Raw genomic sequence first — 20,790 nt, forward strand, 5'->3', positions numbered from 1 at the left:
TGTACTTTTCCCAGGAGCATAATCTCTGCCTTGTAAGACATGGTGAGGTCTTTTCAGACATGATCCCCACTCAGCCACCTGTTAAGGTGATTACCAAAAAGCAAAATAATAGGACAGGCTGAAAAAAATGACTCCAAAATTATGAAGAAAAGTTTTTCTTTCAATCACTAATTTGGTTAAGAAAAAAATAGGTCCTAGCTAGCAAGTTAAAAGGTGGGTGAGGAAAACACTAAAAGAAATTTGCCACGTCCTTGTCTCCAGTCCCTCACTAAGCACCGTGGCTGCAGGCTCTATGTATTGACTGTGCATTCCCAGGAGCCCAGGAGCCCAGGAGCCCAGGAACCCAGCAGCCCAGGAGCCCAGGAGCCCATGTACATTGGACAGAGGGAGGACTTTGTGGAAAATCACTGATGGAGGCCAAATGCTGCCACTCATTTGGGCTAGGACCACACAAGGAAAACTCACTTCTCTGTTTTGATTGTTTGACAACATGAAACAGTGAAGGAGGCTGCTGTAGCAAAGAATGTCATAGGACACACGCACTTTGAAGACCAGCACCTGGGCTATTCTGCATGTTCTACAGTTGTTTGGAAATAGAGAAAGGCATATGGATATAGTTATGTCAAAATGACTGTGTGTTCCCTCAAAATAGGATCTATGCTGCCTCTTTCCTTTTGGAATATTCTCCAAATCAGTAAGCAAAAGAGTTTTGAATAGAAGAAGGAAAGAAGAGATAAAGAAAAAGAATAAAAGGAAGAGAAGAGAAAGGAAGAGGAAGGGAAGTTGCTCATGTTCCATTGTGCCCACCTGCAAACCTGGCTGGAGCTGATCACAAAACCTCTACCACTGCCCTCTGGTGGTCTTCGCTCCAAGCCAGTAGGACGTGGTTTCTGGAGGAGAGGAGTTCGAGCTTTCCTCACAAACATCTCAATGCAGAACAGCAGGGATCTCGATCACGAAATCACCCCGAAGAACAAGAGGACCACAGTGGTGGGATGTGTGGTGGGATGTGGCTGGACCCTTCTGCTGATCTCATTTGCTTTGTGAATTAAATTGTTGTGAGAGTTGGAATGCTGACGAACTTAACGTTTTGATAAAAACAGCCATGAGACGACAGCTTTCTTCACAAAAGGCTCTTCCCTCTAACTCCTGTGAGTGTGTAGCTGAGTGGTTCCTGCTTTTGGAAAAGTGGGAAATTGGCCTCCTCTCCTTCTCTTGGCCTCAAAAACCAGGCTTGCTGTGCACCTGTGGGGTGACTACATGCACCTGAAAGTTCAGGGCACTATGGCAGCTAGTTCCTTCACAGTGCTGTGTTTGGTACCTGAGCAAGGACTTGGTGCGCCAGACACATTTAAAATGTATACCGGGTTATTACATTATCTTCCATTGCCACAGTAAGTATTTCTGGGTTTCTGCTGACAAGTAGATCATAATAACCATGTGTGGTGCAACAAACCACACGACACTGTATCAGAAGCTTAGAGTCGATTTTCAAATGAAACAGAGTTTTTTGAAAAGGAGAAAGGGTGGGTGCTTTTTCCGTCCTTTCAGTAAGCATTTATCAAATGCCACTGTCAGTGATGGCCTCTCACTTTGCAAAAGGGAGCTGGCCTATGCCAGACTCTCACCACATTCTCCCTCTCCTATCATGGGACAGAATACCAGAAAAACACCAGGCGCACCTTTGTTTAGCTCCCAACCAGCAATCAGTGTAACAGAAGGAACTGGAGATACTGACAGCAGTGGGGACGACTTCTTCTCCAGGCACAGCAGCTTAAGAGCATCTCAGGCAACAGTGTGAGAGGTTAAACGAGCAGATCTGGTCTGACCTATTTACGCATTCCAACAAATGCCCGGAACTTCAGAAACCTTAAAAACTGCAACAGTATGATCATGCTGTTTTTATAGGAATGATAGGATCCCTGTGAAAAAGAGGCATATATGTTTATCTTGTGAGCCTCTCAGTATTTGTATATGGAATACTCAGAATGCTTCTGAGAACCCATCTTAATTTTGGTATCATTTATAAGAATCAGACAGTTTATCATTGTAAAAAAACTTGAATCCAAAGCAATTCATTGAGGAGCTCATTGACAATCAAGACACACAAAGCAACGTTGGTGGGATGAGGCAAAGTTCGAGTTCTCAGAAGTGATAACGGGGAAACTGGAGGTGTGGGTGGACGGCATCTGACCGTAAGTCGGGAGACTGGTGTATCCAGCCGCGTTTGCCAACCACTGCATGACATTACACGTCACCAGACTTCTAAGTCTCACTGTTCTCACACGTCAAATGGGAATGCTGGACTGGATGGTCTCTAAGAGTCTTTCCAGCTGTAACATTCAGCGAGTGTAAATAAGACAGGCAACAAAGAAACCCGCGCCCTGCCCCCAACCAAGCTCGTTTTGGTACATGCATTGCCTTCTCCCCATCTGCCTGTGTGGTTGGCATCAGGTTTTAGGTTTCTGGGTTCTAAAAGTCACATAGTAAATGTGCAAGGCATTTTCCCTGACGTACAGGAGAAAATGACAGGAGATTAATCCTCACTTTCTTCCTATACCAGTGTCACTGTTCCAGTGAGACTTCCACGAGGAAGACAGAAACATGGCCACTCTGGCACGAACAAAGATTCTTCCCCATCCTGTCAGAGGCCTCACTCATGCTCATGCAAGCCTATCTGACGGGGTGACTTCTATATTTACATCCTGGCTCTTTTTCCTCTTCCAACTCATTTGTGAAATCCCTGGTAAGCATAAAGCTGGAAAAACAAAACAAATAAAACGAAACAGCTCTGTTTGAATAATTTACTTCAGTTAAGGCAGTATATGAAGACATTCTAACACTTGTGAAAAAATGAAGCTTTCAAAAATTCTTCTGTTGCTTACCAAAGACTAAATAAAATGTTATAGCAGTAATAGTTTAATATATTGTTACTGTTTTTCACCTTTAAAGAAAATGATACGTATTAGATTTACAGTCTGGCGTGGATATTTCTCCCAATATTTCTCAGGCCACCACAGCCCCGAAGCCAAGAAGGTTCAGTCTTGCTGAGCTACCTTCACCCAGACAAAGCTGTTCCACGGAACAGCCAATACCCGGAGCTCCTATCACATCCAGACCAGACACTCCAGGTACTGCTGACATGCGCTTTCCATCTTTGTCCTGTTCCTTCGGTGGTTTAGTTCCCTTCACCTAGAATGCTCTTTGTTTACCTCCCTTTACTACGTGAAATCCCTCCTATCTTTCAAGACCCACCTACGTCAAACCCTATATCCAAGAAGCTACTTAGGTTGACCTCACTTGAGACCCAGTGATAATTTCGCAGCGATAACTAGCCCTCGTGATAATGGGAGCCAATGAAAAACACTTATCCAGAAAGTGCTTAGGGAACACCAGAGAAAAAGATCGTCAGGAGTTGCAGCATCCTCATACAAGGACAAGCACGTGAGCATTCAGAGCAGGCCCCATGTAGAAACTGTGGTGCACCAGAGAAAACTCACAGACCTGTAAAGAAAAGTTACAACAACTTGTTGTCCTGCCCGACTGGCACGGCTCAGGTGGTTGGTGTCACCCCGCAAGTTCCATCCCTGGGCAGGGTACAACCCTGGATTGTGGGTTCAGTCCCCAGTTGGGACACCCTGTGAGAGGCAACTGATGGATGTTTCTCTCTCTCTCTCTTTCTGCCTCCCTTCCCCTCTCTCTAAAAATAGGTACATAAAATCTTTTTTTTTAAAAAGTTGTAGTCTTGTATGAAAGAGAGAAATAGCCTGACTTTTTTTTTTAAATAATGGGAAAAATATCCTTTCTCAAAAGGAGGAGTTAAAACATTGGATACAACAACAAAGTATCATACAATTTGTCTTAATTATGAAGCTAAAATCTCAAGATTTTAACAGAAACGGGGCACAGCTAACAAGGGCAACGGCAGAGGTATGCACATAGATCTAAGTGTCTGTCCTCAGCACCCCTCAGTCTGATGGCCATGACATGTGTTATAATAAACTTGGACAGTCCCTAGCTGGGTTTACATGATGAGCTGTGATACATTCTGATAGCAAAAGACAGAATGAAACTCAGAAATGCTGGATGTGTTATATATGTATATGATTTTATTTATGTGTATATTTTTATATCTATATATACAAACATATATATTTGTATGATGTTTGGCAACCTCACTCATGGTATTCCTGTGAAGTAGGCATGTGGCAAACATAATTAGCCCATTAAACAGATGGTAGGGCTCTGGCATATCTCACTATATTCTAAAATGGTGAGCTGTGAGCAGGGACTGGAGACAGTGTGCAGTTTGATATACGGTTAGCTGCGAATCTCTGTGAATCGCTTCTTTCCTAAAGACAATCTGGGTAGGCTACATTTGGCTGAGAGCTGGGGATGGTTTGGGAAGCTTTAAAAATATACAAGGGGATAACTTTTCACTTTCATTCAGATATAGTATCTTCATTTTTACTTACTAGAGGCTTTTTTTTTGAAAAACATTTTTTTATCTTAACTCATCTGTGTTCCAGCAAACTCCCAAATTACTGAGCACATTAAAAACAAACAAACAGACAAACAGAGCACACACAAAAAAACCACACCTACATGCCAAGTAGAAACACTGGGTAAGTGTCTTTTTAAAAGAAAGTCTTTAAAAAGTGCACTGTTGAAAAGGACAACGTTGGAGAGAGGTACAGCACTGTGCACGCAAACACAGTGCAGCACTGTGCCCGGACGTGCACGGAAGCGTGTGACGAACTTTTACTCAGCTGAATTATGTGGCGCTGCATTGCCACTCCACAGTACAGCTCGCGGCAGAGCGCCTGCAATTAAATATTCTAGTCCAATTCTTTGTCAGTTGAAAATAAGAGCTAGCAGAAGTGAAAGGGTTACACAAAGTTAAGACTTGAATTCACAAATGTATTTGAACTGGCTTCAAGAAGACATAAAACATCAATACATCTGGAGAATAGAACTTGCAATCGACTGTTCTTTACCATCTGGTCTCAAGAACATTTTCTGCTTGGAAGTTGCATAAGCAATGAAAAAACACACTAACAACTTCCTGCAGCATGCTTTTGGTCACTTATAATGACGCATTACAAAGTAAACAGTAAACCAGCTAAATATGAGCACTGTGCCTCACTCCAGATGATAACATATGTAACTAAGATCAGTGACAGAGAATATCTTTATTTTAGGAAATATGGGCTTAAAAATATTCAAGAATAAATATCCTTCCTTTTAAGGAGTTTGTTTGAGTAGTTTCGGATACATTTTGTACCGTCACTACAAAACCATTTCTCATTTATTCTAAATTATTAAAAGAATAACCAAAAAGCTATACTAGGAAATGAAATGTCCTATATATTTTTAATTACATAAACTTGCCTCATTAGGCAATAAAATATATTTTATAATGTTTTTAAATAGAAAACATTTAAGTATCCCTGTTTTCTTAAACAGAGTATAGTTATCTCACTTTTTCTCTCTTATGATACAGGGTCATCCTTGTGAATATCAATGCTCCAGCTTCTCAGTAATGCACTTTTACTTCTCTCGAAAGTTGACCTCGCCCCTCACCACTCAGTCTAACGGCCACAGGGCGAGCTGCAGCCCACTGTCACTGTCACAGCTCACTGGTGGCCCTGCGTGTGAGCCATCTCCTTCCAGCCCTTCATTCTAGATGTATTTTCTAGTCTGCTTTGGGTTGGAACACTAGATATATGAGTGTTATAGAGACGATACTGCTTGAAAGCAGAGTTTGGTCAGAGACTCTGGGACACTCATTTGGATGTTCTAAGGTCTTCATTGTTCTTCATTTACTTCTTTGTTCAGGGTCGTAATTCAGAAGCCTGAACTGCCAGAAATCAGACTTCGAGGTATTATTGTGTAACACAGAGTGAGACATTCATGCTCTTTTATTGCAAGGATTCTTATTTTCAAAAGGGTTGCCCAGAAATCCATTCCTGATTACTCTACTAATAGGTCTCTGATCCATTCCATTTCACTCCCTTGATTTCTGCAGACAATGTACTACCACGATATGGTGAGAAGTAAAGAAACAGCACATTGTTTTAGGATGAGGTAAGAATGTAGGTAATTGACTTTATCATAGGAACAGAAGCAAAAGCACATAGTCAAGATAAAAAATTTCTCTGCATTTCTAATTGTTTTCTAGATTTTAAAGAGGACTCTGGTACTACTGGACATTAGAAAAACATAAAATATTGTGAAGCTTTTTATATTGTTTAGAAAATGACACCTTATCTTTTCTCCATTCCCCCTGCAAAGGAGAAATCAGTATAATTCACAATCTGTGATAGGATATGGATTGTGTTGAAATGTACTTTTTCTCTGCTTCTGAAAAGAAGGCTGCTGAGCAAACTAACAGTGTTAAAATTTTTGGGAGAAGGGAGAATCATGTTTGACCTATAGGAGGGGAAAAGAGCCTTTTAGTATAACTTCAAAATACACACATCTGATAAGCTACGGACAATTCTTGAAGTCAGTGCTCAAGGAACTTGTTCACACTTCAAAACCTCAGTCTGGACTATACAAAATATTCCTCGATTCATACTTTCAGCTAAACTCAGATCAGTTGTCTCTTTCTGACCTGGGAAAGTTTTAAACAATTAATATCTTTGCTTCCTCAAGTTATATTTTTACTTGTTTGATTTATTTGTTAATATTTACAAAAAGTGTTTATATGATGAAAACTTCCATGTAAGAGTTAGGTTTACTAGTTACAGATTATTTCTGGATAAAGAGAGCTTGCAAGAAACTGTTAATTTTACAGTAGCCAAGGTTAGGCAGACGAAAGCAGAAGTTCCGGCATAAACTGGTTTTTTACCCGTTTCCACAACAGCATCTGAGGACATGGTTAATGAGTTCTGAAATTCATTCACAACACTGCTAATCTTTCAGGAATCTCATAACCTTGCCCGACCTTTCCATAATCATGAGAGAAAAACCTTGATGAAATTAGAACCCGTCATCATGTCCTCCCTTCCTTTCTTTTAGTTACTCACTTCCTTTTTTCTTTTTTGGGATTGGAACAATCAAAAGCCTCCATGTTTTTAAATTCCATTGAAGACTAACGATTGAATAATTTTCTCACATCTCTCTTTGCACTTTCACAGTCTGGTTGCATTGATTTGTGTCTCATAAGTAGACATTTCCTTTGTTGGTTACAAATCATTGCTGCTGAACAAACCTGACAGCACATTCCTACCTCACCCCCCACCTTTGCAGTTTGAAAAACAAAGCACAGTTTTCATTTAAAAATTAATTTCATTTGTTAGTAATATACTAAAAGAGAAAGCCCCAGCATCACAAAAACAAATCCACAGGAAAAGCAGTTTCTCCCAAGCTGGTGTCCACCTCGTACACACCACCGAAAGCAAGAAGTGCCTAGTGGGAGAGCAGTGCTCGCCGGACATCTACTCCTGCTGAGTTCTGTTAACCCAATTAAGGTCCTTGCCTTTATACAGCACGAGGCTGCCCACTGCAACACACTGTAACGACACAGTCAGATACAATTTTGTGGCAGGACAAAAAAAGGCAAAAAAGGCTGAATGTATTCTGCTTTTATTCAAATCTTCTAAGATGGGGCAAAAGGGAAGATTTTTTTTCTTAAGAGAAAAAGAGCATAAGCTTTCTTATGTGAATGTGAAAACTCAGCTCTGTAGGCACCCTGGTGCTTTCCCCTAAGTAGATAAGCATGAAAAAAAAGAACACTAAAAAAGTACTATCCTCAGTCTGAATGCACTGCCTACACTTAGCTACAGGTGAGAAGCAAGCAGGCACGATTTGATTTACCTAGATTAAAATAGCAATTTTCTCTCTTCCTTTTTTTCCCCCTTTGAAAAATAGCCAATCGATTGTGGCCTAGCTATTGCTGACTGTACCAAGTCCATTTTCATATACCACTGATTAAATGGCATGTTCATGGCTGAAGGTGCTACGGCAGGAACACGCAGAAGCTGTGAAGGAACAAGGATGGGAGACCAAAGGCCGCAGCTCCAGACAGCCACGGGCTTAGGCGAAGCTCGGCGCTCCAGGGAGGGAAGCCACGGGCACGTCACCAGTGGGCTGTCGGTAGCACATTTCAGACTCAAACTGGCTGAAATGTAATTCTCAGAGTTTGAAGCCTGGAATTAATTTAGCTTTTTAATTTTGACTTTAAGAATTAAAGAAAAAAATCAAAGTCCTTTGGTTTAAAAAATAAAATGAGAATAGGGGAAATACTGTGTTCTGAATTGCAATGAAATCTGAAATGAAGATGGGAACCAGCCTGAGTGTGAAAAAGTTAAATTTTCATAAGTTACAGAGTTACAGTCATCTACCAAAAGGGGATCTAGTTGTTTAGAGACCTTGGTTGCTGCAACTGCAGGCAACAAAACAAAACAAGAAGCAAAGACAGAATACGGGACTTTGATACAGGGTGAGATATGTTTGGAATCACCAGGCAGTCCTCAGGAAAGTGAGATCTCCACTAGTTCTGGGAAACAAGCACCTTGGCTGTCACGAAAAAGCACATTAACTGAAGCCTACGTGGCTGGAAAAAAACAACTTGGGGGGAACCTGCTCAGGTTCCTGCTCAGGCCACTCAGACCCAACATCCACAATGTTTCTTCAGACACAGGCAAAGCCCACGTGGCAGGCGAGGCTGAGGTTCGAGGATCTGAGGACCTGGGTCTGGAAATCAGTGAAATCCATTTTTAAAGAGTAATCCTAAATTTTTTCCCCTTCGCCTACTGCTTCCTCTCTCCCCCTTTTCCCTCTCCCATTATTGTTTACTTAATTAAAATCCTGGCCTTAATGGGGACGGAACTGTATCCAGAGGTACTATTAAGATAAGAGATTTCAGGAAGAAAGATTTAATGAGGGGGTTAGGAGTTTTTGGAAGATGGATAGAAAATTACTGCAAGAGAAATGAGGGAAAAACTAAGAAGTTAAAAACCAGAATCAGCACGATGGCTGTAGACTAGCTTCTGAGACACAGATGGTCTGCATTCTCCAGAGCAAAAACAAACAGGAAGTAACAGGGCCAGAGCCCCCTCTCCCTCCACCGCGTGTAAATTGGAAAAAACTGAAATGTGTTTAGATCAAAAAGTTTCCCTTCAAATACTGGAAAGTGACCAAAGTAAAAGAAATAAGAGAGAACTAATCGAGCAGGTAAAACGCCAACGGGTCACCACATTCTGGGGGTGGCATAGAAGTTAGGGATTTAAACACGCACTGTTTGGAGAAAAGTCAGGCTCTTCAGCTAACCAACTGTGAATGAGGCAGACAGGTGGCAAATGTGAAGTGTGGAAGAGAGGGACAACTCATTTTGGGCAGTCCATTTTCTGGGGGAGGGGTGGAGGACCGAGAGGCCAATGACTACTCTTGGGGTGCAGAGGGAGACAGGTGGCTTAGAAGTAGCAGGGGAGAGAATAAATTAGGGAGTCGTCTGGGGGCACACCAAGTCAGTCAGGGTTTCAGTACGGGTTACAACAAGCTCTCAGTTTTGACACATAAAAATGTCACCAAATTGATGGCTACATACAGGGTTAAAAACACTAAATGCTCTTCTAGTCCCAAATCTGAATGACAAAGTACTGCCTAGAGCAGCAAGCATGTAATCGCCAAACATCAAAAATCCACAAAATGGGGGTTCAGGGCAAGAGAGGAGGTGCATGAGTGCACTGGTTGCCTCCTTTCCCACACCCCCTCAACAGCCCAGCGCTTGGGCAGGGCAATCGCCAGTAAAGACTTCCCCCCCCCAGAGATAAGCTACCCTAGGCCCCCCTGTGACTCAGCGCGGCAATGAGGACAGTTTTCATGTTCCAAAACCAATTGGACAGTAAGGAGTGTCTGCAAGAATAAAAAGGGGTGGGAGTGGAGGATGGAAATAAAAGCAAAAAAAAAAAAAAAAGTGTCCTTGTTGAAAGTTTTAAATTACAGGCTCAGTAAAAAACTGGCATTCCACCACATCCGGTCTAGTTACCAAATGGAAAAATAGGGTCATTAACATGTTTATTTGAATTACATTAGTCCTTCTCTTTCATATTTAATTTATTCTGTTAGGAAAAAAACACAGTACTCTGCATGCTGGTGAAAGGCAGGAGTGTAATAGATCAGGGAGCTGAAATGCAATGATCTTTACCCATTATCCCCCCTGCTACGGCTTTTCAGAATTTACTAGGATCATTCAGGGATTCTGCCCCATCGGGAAGAGGGGAAGGGTACAGAAAGATGTAAGACACATACACCACTGAGTTATTAAAATAATACTGAAGCACATTTAAATTAATGTGTGGGAGTGGGGCTTGAATACGGAAAGAAAATTCAGGAAAAAGAGAAAAGGTTGGGATAAATGACCTCCTTTCTGGATTGTATGGCCACACACACAGTGAATGCTCTCCACTTTCCCATGATGTGGACATTGCAGAAGACAGGGAAATCTCTATATTATCGGAATTCTGGGCATTAAAAGGCCAAATCTTCAGGGTGATCTCATGAGCCTTGCTGTTGTCCAAAATAATTCAGATCATCGTCAGTATGAGTGAGTGTAACTACATTTAGGGAAAAATGAAAGCATATTTTCAGGATGGTGTCTGGGGAAGACCCGTCCTTCGCTGTGGTGCTAATGTGGAAAGGACATAGACTTAGTGCGTGGGACCAGTTCTTGCTCCACCCTCTGCCAGCTACTACTCATCACTGAACTTGACCAGTTTTCCTCATTCATAAAGTGGGAATATGGAGAGTTACCATAGGGTTGTTAGGATGAAGCGAGATACCTATATTAAAGTATTCTCTAAAGCACTGTAGAAACGTCATTCTTATTTCCTGGAGACTGTGGGGGCCAAGCAGAGGCCAGACAATGTGCCAACAAATATCCTTAGAAACTGGACTGGCAACAAAGCAGGAAATGCTCTGACCAGGCTGAGAAGGACAGACTCTCCGACTCAGTGCTGCCTGCTGCGTGCAGGGGTTTCTCACCAGGATGTTGACCTTGGGTTCACAGATTGCCTCCTCAGTAGGTTGCCACCCACTCACAATGAGTCACACAAAGTTCAAATCTTACTTCATGCTAGCAATGCTAATGGAGAGGTAAGCAGTTTTAGGCTCTTTAGTCTTAGATTTCTGCTGGCATTGTCAAAACGGTAGCCCCCGCCTCTCACAGGAACGCAGGCCAGCCCGCCCATCCTAGACTTGGTTCTGGGCCCACTAGTGCTCCCCGTCCCAGTTCTGGCTCCAGGGGAACCAATGGGGTAGGGAAGCATTGCCTGGTACCTCCTTCTTCAGGACCCTCCGAGTGAGTAAACTCTACCTTCTCCTTAAGGTTCACCTTGCTACAGACAGAATCACGTATTCGGTTATATTTTTTCCTCTTTGGTCCTGTTGTTGAACATTTTGCCAGCTGCCCCCACGCTGAACCTGGGCTCAAATACAATCACATTCACATTAAGATCATTCTGGCTTGAGCCCAGAACATACTTAGGATGCAATTTTGACAAAGGAAGTGGGGAGTTAAATCACAACAACTCTAGCACAACGTAACAGCAACCTCCGTATCGGACACTGTTTGTGGCTGAAGTACCTCATAATATACAGAAATACAAGAGAAAGCTCAGACTCAGTCTAAATAACCATGATATGAGATGAAGATTTCCATTTAGAATGATCGAATCCGGAAAGGAATATGGTAAATGTCTATAAAGGAATGAAGGCCCAGAGTAAAGTGAATATGGATTTGTTCATCAAATTCTAGTGTATGTGGCTTAGAAGTAATCTTACTACTCCTAAAAAGAAACAATGTAAGACAAAGTAAAAAAACTACTTTACATGGTAGGTAGTAAACTTGTAAAATTCATTAAAGGTTGATGACAGAAATAGTATCACAAAGCCTTAGCTAAATTTGTGGATAATACATCTATAGTGGTTTATTCAGGGAACTAGGATGTCTGGAGGAAGGTAACTCTAATTCTTGAAATTAGCAACAAGGGCGACTGTGTCTTACGTAACAGTTTCCTGGTCCTGTGATCAGAGGTGAACGCGGAGCCGACACGTCCTAGGCCTGACCCAGTGGTGCTTTTCTTACAATCATATGATCATAAGAAACTAGAGTCCAGCCGTAGTGCTGACGTTAGACACACTGGGACCAGAAGTGCCACAAATTCCTGAACCTACAGCCACACACGTCACACTGCCTAAGTCAAGCCATGCCGTTCTTTCTCGGCGGCGATTGCCTCCATGTTACAGATGAGAGAACTCAGGATGAGAGAAGTTCAGAGAGGAAAGGTAACTTAATAAGAGTCACACAGCTGGTGAGTGGCAGACCTTGGATTTGAACTCAGGGCTATCTGCTTCCAAAGCTACTCCCATACTGCTGCTGTTTCGTGCCCAGTCACCTGATATATTTACAGTTGAAGACGACCAGTGTAACCTGCTAAAGCTACCTGAGGTCTTGTTCTGCATTTCCCTCAGTACCTAAGTTGTGTGTGCAGTAGCTCTTTGCTATGAAACCATGTGAACATCTACGGCTGTACATTAGCATGTGTCCAGCTTTCATTAAGAAGGAACAAACGCAAGCAGATTGTGAGAAGGTGAAGACATATGGTTAGCAATGCATGCAGCTATAGAGTACCTCAGACTACAATGTAATTGTTTCTTCTCTATCAGCTCGTCTCAAGATTCATTCTTAGTGCTCCTAATCTAAATTCACATATTTCAATAAAATTAACATCTAAGAAGTACAGGAACATCACGGACTCCAGCAACCTAGCTGCCTGACTTGTGATAATGTTGTTTGGATTATAAAATGGAAGATGAGTTGTTCCTACGTGGTGAGAAGAAACGTGGTCAGGAGTAGAAGAGAAATTAAAGAAAAATCCAGGGTTTACTTTCCCAGACTCTGGGTGATTTGGTCCTTATTGTGAAGAGTTTAAATTCCGTGGCAGGAGACTGTGTGGTACAGGAGAATTGCTGACATAAAGGCTGTGACAACGATGTAAGGGACTTTCAGTCCCTCATAACAGAAATAAAAAACCTCTCAAAATTATTTGTGCCTTTGAATATATTGGTAAATACTTGTGGCTTTATTTCTGTCCTTGTAAAGGACATTACAGTCATTTTTTATATATTCAGGATTATATATGGGGGACAGTCATTTTTTATATATTCAGGATTATTGCTTTTGTTTACAAGTGAATAATACTATTTATGCATATTATTAAAAATTCAGGTAAAGTCAAGTAATCTACAGTCTTTTCCCCCCAGGATTTCCCCTCCTTTCTTTCTTTCCATTTCTGCTCCCTTTTCTGTATTCCAGGATTTTAGCCACAGATGTAAAGGGTTTTTGTCACACTGACTGACAACTCACTGCTTTGACAAACACACCCTTGGAAATGGACTACCCAATAGTGAGTATCACTGGCCAATTAAAAAAAAGAAATCATTTAGAAAGGATTGAAATAATTCTCTGAGCAGAAATTATTTTACTATTTAAGAACACTTTCTACCTGAAGACTTATTTTCCCTCAATGATAACTTGACAATCTCACTGCAAATGAGGCCTGAACCTGGCAAAGCTATGTCATGATGTCATTGCTTAACTGAACTAAAGGGACTGATACACTCAAAGAAGAAAGAGGAAAATGTCAGGGGTTATTGTCTAAACTCAGAGAAACACTTCTCAACAAAGACGTTACATGTATTAAAAAAAAAGACTTGCAACATCACCTGTTGCCTGGACTTTCCTTCCATGCAGCAATCTTAAATGTAATACTTAATTTCTGTAGCATCTTCCTGGTGAAAAAATGCCAGTGGAGACTGGTCAGCTCAGCCCCTTGGATTTAATCCTGACAGAGCTCGGTTGCTGAGGCGGATCTCTGCTTGGCTCCCCTTTGCCTTGGGCGAAGGGGAGCGAATAGTGGACAGAACATTAGAGTGATGACCGGCGGCAGCTCTGAGTTCTGGTTCTGGCTCTTGATACTAATTGAATGTGTTGAGTTGGACAAAATGACTTAACTGTCTAGGCCTAAATGCCTTCATCTGTATAATAAAAGACTCCTTTCAAATCTAAAGTTCCAATTTTGTCCTGGCTGGTATAGCTCAGAGGATTGAGTGTGGGCTGCAAACCAAAGGGTTGCTGGTTCAATTCCCAGTCAGGGCACATGGCTGGGTTGCAGGCCAGGCCCCCCATAAAACACATCGATGTTTCTCTCTTTCTCCCTCCCTTCCTTTCTCTCTAAAAATAAATAAATAAAATCTAAAAAAAAAAAATTCCAACTTTGTGAGTCTTGTCTGGCTGGTTTTCTTGGTTAGAACATGGGTTTAGTGAGGTTTTAACATCACAGATTCAGTTCCCATATAAAATAAGATGGCCCTGTAGAGTTGGTTCACACATACTACTTGCTCAATAAATATTTGGTCAATGGATAAATGTGTTTGGTAGAGAGAAAACTCTATTTCATAGTCAAAGATTCTAATTTAGTTTCAAGTGGAGAGCTGCCAAGAGAGATCATAGGGCTTAGTACCAGTATATCTGAGCCCCCGGGCAAAATAATTCAAAGCTAATGTTGAGCCAATGGTATTGTTATAGCTTGTTGTGGTATAAGAACAAGGTTACCATTTGTTACCCCTCAAATCAGCAGAGAGTGTGTGTCCCAGGAGATATTAATCCAAAGGGAAATCACTAAATTTAAAATTACATGAATAGTTTAGCAAATCATCACAACTGAAAATCACAGGTCTTTTTCTCTCCGCTTTCACATGGGCAAAGGGAAGCCTGCCTCCGCTGCAGGTCACCCCAGTTCTTCAGTGACAGGAAACAAACTGACCAGTATGAAAGCTTGAGCCCCTACCATTCTGGCAAATATCTGAGCCTTGACTTTGACCATGTGTAGGACACTCAGTGATTTAGGAGCCAATCACATGCCAGAATTTCAGCTCAGCTAATGAGATTCATGTCATAAAAGAATATGTAAAAATATAAATTAAGTCAGGCAATAATATCAACTACCTGATCAATGGTCAGTTATACCATATTTTGAATTTGTTAGCAATACTTTAAAAACTAACTTAAAAGAGGGATTAAAACCCAGAAGACAGGGGGTCAAACATTAGAACAAATAACCTCAGGTCAGAACTGTTCTCTGACATCTTCAACTCCTGACATTTAGGGTTGTGTCTCGTTTCCCTTTGCTTTGGTTCCATAAGCACACTGTGTTCCTCCTTTCCTCTCCTTCTCCAACCTGGCCACGCACCGGTGTGGCGCTGCCGTGCACGCAGCCGCGGCTTGCTGCCAGACCCCTCCTGTGGCCTACGGAACAGGCCTCCTGAGTCTCACATCTCCTGGTTAGCAGTGACAAGTAAACACTGGTTTTATTTTAGTAGCTCTGTTGTAGTTCCATGGCAGCTGTCTTTACTGTACACAAGCAGCCCCTCTTTTCAGGGGATTATAACTCAACCATCAAAATACCAAAATATGCTCTGGTTTGAAACTTGGTGTACAGAGTCCAAAGCTCCAGAATGACTGTGGTTTGCTTTCAAATTTAAGAAAATATTGAGTTTTGTAGATTATTTATTTACTGTTTTCAAATATGTTTGAAGAGTCCTTTGAACTTTCCATAGGAAAATGTATTAAAAAAGACACACCATTTTAGTACCTTTAGTAATTCATTCTGAATTTCAGCACACCACTGAAAGTACCAAATGGTGGGGGAAAAGAGTTTATTTATTTTATTTTCTTACTAAATACAGATGTTTTGACCACTTGGGTCCTCATCAGTGTTCAAAATATTGGTGCATTCTAACATAATAAAATAAAGGTGTTACCTTCTTTGTTTTGTTTCTTTCAGTGATATGCAGAATGAATTAATGAGTTCTTGGTTTTGGCCCTTGTATAACTCAAAAACTTGTTTCATCTTAAATAAATTAAGTAATTAGTTCATAATATGGCCTAATCACCTTTGGTATTTTGAAACAAACAAAAACACAAAAATGACTGTTGCACGTTTGCACTTAATTACTTCCATATAAAATACCCTAGTGCATTTTATTACAGGTGACATAAATTTCAGCTCTAAGCTTTGTTTGCGATAGAACACCTGGGCTATGGTATTGTGTGAATTCTGTACTCTTCCCTCCTGTTTTCCTCAAGAACAAATCTATGAAACCACATAGTTGCTCTCTTGTCAACAGAAATCACTTCATTTTAAAAATTCTAGAGAATAGGTTACTTCCTACAGAGGCTCAAAGGATGTTAGTAAAACAATAGTATCATTTCTAGAACTTCTACAATATTCAGTTTTTGTGGTTGGAGTCTGAACTGTTCTTGTTTGCATACATGTCCACTGGAGACTGCTCTTGGTGATCAGGGAAGCCTCACAGAAATTCTTCCAGGTGAATACACCCAACAGAGCAAAAAATCTTGCTATGTCTCATATGTGAAGGGGGAAAAGACACTTAAACAACGGTGTAATTATGAGTGCTAGCCTTAAAGGAACTTTCTTGGCTTGAATTCCTTCCACCCTCCCCCTCAGATACTTAATAATCAAAGCATATGCCAAGAAACTAATGATGCAAACCAGAGTATTGCACATGAACTTGGAGCTCCTTCCCACTGTGTAGTGTGACCAAGACTGAACCCAGAAAGTCAATAACTGAAAATGGACGACAGAACACGATGAACAGCAAGGTGTCACTCCCCTGGAGAGACTCACAGACCCATTTCCTAGCCTCCGTAAATGGGTATAAAGAGCCCCAGTATAGGTCCTGACGCTTCTTGGCGAAGCTGACAACCAGCTGTAAAAGTAAGAAGGATCAGACCTTCATTAGTAAGCATCCAGGTCATTTGCTTGGCAGGAACCCACTGCCGCGTCAGCTGCACACCTTACTGTTCTCTATGTGATATCTGATATTGCCATGCATTTGTAATACCTTTTGAGTTCTGATACAGAAACCTAAGCACAAATAAAAATTTCCCAGTGCTCTCACAGCTTTCTGGATATCACTTACTACATAACTCAGACCAGCTTTTCTTTGGATGTTTGACCTGGGAGAGCTTCTCCTTTAACTTTCTGACTCATGAAAATCTATCTAATGCAGGGCTGCAACCCTTTTTGTGAGGCCACCCATTTATTCCCTTAGGGATGCCTTATGCATAGTAGGAGCTCAATGAACATTTGCTTTCCAGAATGGAATTAAACTTATTGTGAGGGAAAAGGGAGTACATAATAGAATTCTAAATGAACCTGAAGGAGGAATAATAGATCTTGAACACACACATCACATCAAAAAAAAAAGCGGTAAAAAACAGTTGGGTTTTGATACAGCTTCCCAAGGGAAATAGTAGAAGTTTCATTACTCAGGGCATTTTAAACTAGAATAGACAAAACACTAGTGGGGTATGTTGAAATAAAATATGCGTAGTCCGTCTGTGAATTAGTGTTTACTTTCAATATAATTATAAGTGAGGCAACACTGTAATGGGAATTTTTCATACACATGAAAGCTATGGCTACTATGTTTCCACATCGACCATATGTTGCACATATTGGTTGGTGTGGATGTGTATCCTCACTGCCCTCTAGTGGATGAAATGTAGGACCTACCTGATCCGACAGACCTAACTAACAAGCTAGTACGGCTTGGGGGTATATCAATCCTTAATCATTTAGGGTAGAAAGAAAATAGCTGTGTTGATGCATTTTCCATCAAATTATAAAATTGAAGGGCATTAAAAACAACAGAGTCAAACTCTGTAATTAAGACTGCCATTTAATGTTTGTTCGCACACGGTATTCATTTCTGTGTATCCCTGCCAAAGATCCATTGTGTAATGTTGTCCTCACATGACATTAAAAACACCAGTTCCCTGGAAAATGTAAAAAAGAAACTGTACTGCCTTAAAATACATGGAGTTTACTTTTGGAAACAGAAAACTAATACAGACACAGTAAGATAATTTGGAACACAAATAATGGCTAGAAGAAACTCAGTAATCAAGACTGCTCCTTAAATCTGAGCAAGCGCGTTGGCCGCTGAGGGTGTGCTGGCTGGCGCTCAGAAGAGGGCAGGGGAAATGGGCTGCAGGACAGGGAAGCTGGTTTGAAAGGGACTGACTAAACAGCCCCTCACCTAAGTAGTGAGGCAGAAAAGTAATTTTCAACACACATGTGGTGCTGTGGGTATATCTTTCAGACTATCATATTTACGCTGCTTTTTAAGTGGAGAATCCAGATGCTCTCCTCGCTAAAGAAAGATAGGGATCTTTGTAGTTGTTTAGCATTTTGTCATTGAGACACAGGACAAATCTGAAGGCAGTTCTCTTTGTCTAATGTCACTTTAAAGGATTTAGACTTTAATCACTAAATTTTAGTCTCAAATTTAGCATGTAAAATAATTCTCCTAACATACTGAGAGGAAACAACCATTCAGTCTGAGTTGCAAAAACAACCGATATACCAGGTAGAGTAAACGAAATTTGAATGAAGAGAACTACATCCTACGCATGCTGAGTGTTGCTGTCCAATGACCACTGGTACAAATGGGGGGGGGGGAAGAAATGAAGTAACTCTGTGAATATCATAAATTATCAGAAGCTGCATATACATTTGAGAGGAGGGGCATTTGGATGGGCATGAAGCCGTATTGTCCCCTTGGTACGGGTGACAGTGTCTGCCGTGCACTGTTTGGTAAAGCAGTGACAATTTAACAATTAAATGCAGATTCCAGAGGATGCCTCATCAACTTAAAAACAAAACAAAGGCAACAGATCTACCTAGATAAAAGTGCAAAGCAACACGAAATCTCTCATTATGTGACCTAGGAGAAAATCTGACCCTGAAGTAATCTGGAAGCTTGGTTTCCATTTCAACCAGATCTACTGCTCAGCAATCAGCACTTTCATAGGCAGAAGACTGGACGCCCCGGGAGAGCTGGGGGCAAGCGGTGTGGGACACAGGGCAGAAGTCAGCCAATTTCCTGCTTAGCACCACGGACAGAGCAGTCAGCACAAAGAGACATCTTTGAGGTTACCCTTGGAATTATGAGGAACACAAAGAAATCAGTGCTGCATTTTAAAGATACGTCTCATCTCCAGTATGACTGGTTTGTGGAATCACGTTGGAATTGTGTCCATGGTTTCCCTCACAGTGTAGCCGTTGGAGCCAAGCAGGACTGGCTCCTGATAAAAAAAAAAGGTATCTTGCCCACCTGTTCACATGGAAGAAAGAAAGGCTGATACAGGAGAATGATGTCTCCTTTGACCTTTCTCTGCCACTTTCTGGTTTTGTGAAAATCATAGTCCTCTGAGGAATAATACCCAGGTTTTCCCAGGACGAGATGAGTCCACACGTGTTTCAGTCTCAGGGTCTTCAGGGTGTGAAGACTGCTATGGGGCAGGACTCGGGGAAGAGAACAAACAACTCCACCAGGAAGTCAAGAAGGAAGTCCATCTCCTGGCCCAGCAGATCACAAACGAGACCCTCTTTCCCACCTGGGTTCTAGTCTCTCCAGGGTAAAGGCACTGTTCCCCGAATCCCGTTTGCACCCCAGCAGCGAGTGGGTGTCCATTTCCACCCAGCTGGCTTGCTGCAGAAGACCCAGTTTCGTGGCCGAAAGCATCTGGCACAACTTATCTGGGACTCAATCTCACTGTCACTCGCCGAAATTTTGGAGTCAAAGCTTTTCCTATCTGTTAATAAGAATCTTATCATTTTTAAAAGAACCTGGTTGTAGGGCACTTTTGGGGGGCAGATACAATAATTTCTTAGGGTTTTCTTCGTATCTTTTGTTTCTTAGACCTGTACGCCCACAAGGGAGTTTAGGGAGGCTATAAGGGGGGTTGGAACCTAAAATTTCTGCCGGCTGACTACACATGTTCAGCAAATGATGAAGTCCTCACTCTAAACCCCAGCAAGACAGGATAAGCTCTGTTTGCCCAGCAGCCTTTCAGAGGCATTAAGGGTAAGAGAGAAGGTAAGTAATTCACTATGCGTCCCCATTTCTATAATGGGGAAGGACATCTTGATACATTTACAATACTCCTCTGGGGATATTTCATCAGTTATACCTAAACTCTAATGGACAATAATTGATTTGAACTTTCCACTTAGCAAAGAGCTGTAAACAGCTTCACTGCAGACAGCAGCAACGAGCCGACGTTTAGTAAAGTGGAGAGAGATTCAGAAAACTTTTGTACTGGGTCAGGCCGTAGCCTAACAGCTTTTGTATCCAGGGAAGAAACAGTTTGTCCTCCTGATTTTAATAGCTGGGCTAATCGAGTTCCAAGCCAGCAGTAGGTACAGGTTATCTTTGGAAGGCGTTCCATTTTAACCCCTCACGATTATGATGGGTTTATAACCCAGCCATAAAAATGCACTCTAGATCTACACGCACATCGGGACACACTCAAAACCCAACTTTCAGAATGCTAACTTCCTGATCAAGGGAAAAATGAGACATTAAAGTCATTTAAGATTATAGTTGTCATTTTTAAAATAAAACTCTCTGTGGTTGGAAACGTCTCAGGGAAACCATCCCTCTCCCTCAGTGTCCCTGTCCAGTTGACATCCTACGGTCCCCCGGGCCCCTACTTCACTCAGTTTATGGTCACATCCCCGTTTGATCTCTCAGAGAATGACCCCAAGTCTCTGAGCAGGAGGGAATCTCTGTGCACAGCTTCTTCTCGAACGGGGAAGGAGATGAAATTTGGAAGACTTCTTATTTGATTTAAATCAGGCACGACTGATTTAGGGTCACAAATAGAGAAAAATGGGGACTGATTATATTTTG

The 20,790-nt window shown here is 41.6% G+C and overlaps 1 protein-coding gene across 13 annotated transcripts in view; it reads right to left on the minus strand.

The window, feature by feature from the left end:
• ZBTB20 (zinc finger and BTB domain containing 20) overlaps positions 1–20,790 on the minus strand; it is an 826,710-nt gene that overhangs the window by 73,566 nt on the left and 732,354 nt on the right. The window contains exon 1 of one of the 13 annotated variants that reach the window (XM_037057427.1): positions 9,245–9,840. The exons of the other annotated variants lie outside the window; for them this stretch is intronic. The gene's annotated coding sequence lies outside the window, so the exon portion shown is untranslated. Of the gene's footprint in view, positions 1–9,244; positions 9,841–20,790 lie in introns of those variants that run through there. 13 annotated transcript variants of the gene reach the window in all.

The sequence above is a fragment of the Sturnira hondurensis genome, unplaced genomic scaffold (assembly GCF_014824575.4).
Source record: "Sturnira hondurensis isolate 20B ecotype Veracruz unplaced genomic scaffold, ASM1482457v3 Scaffold0009719, whole genome shotgun sequence".
In the NCBI taxonomy this organism is placed as follows: domain Eukaryota; kingdom Metazoa; phylum Chordata; class Mammalia; order Chiroptera; family Phyllostomidae; genus Sturnira; species Sturnira hondurensis.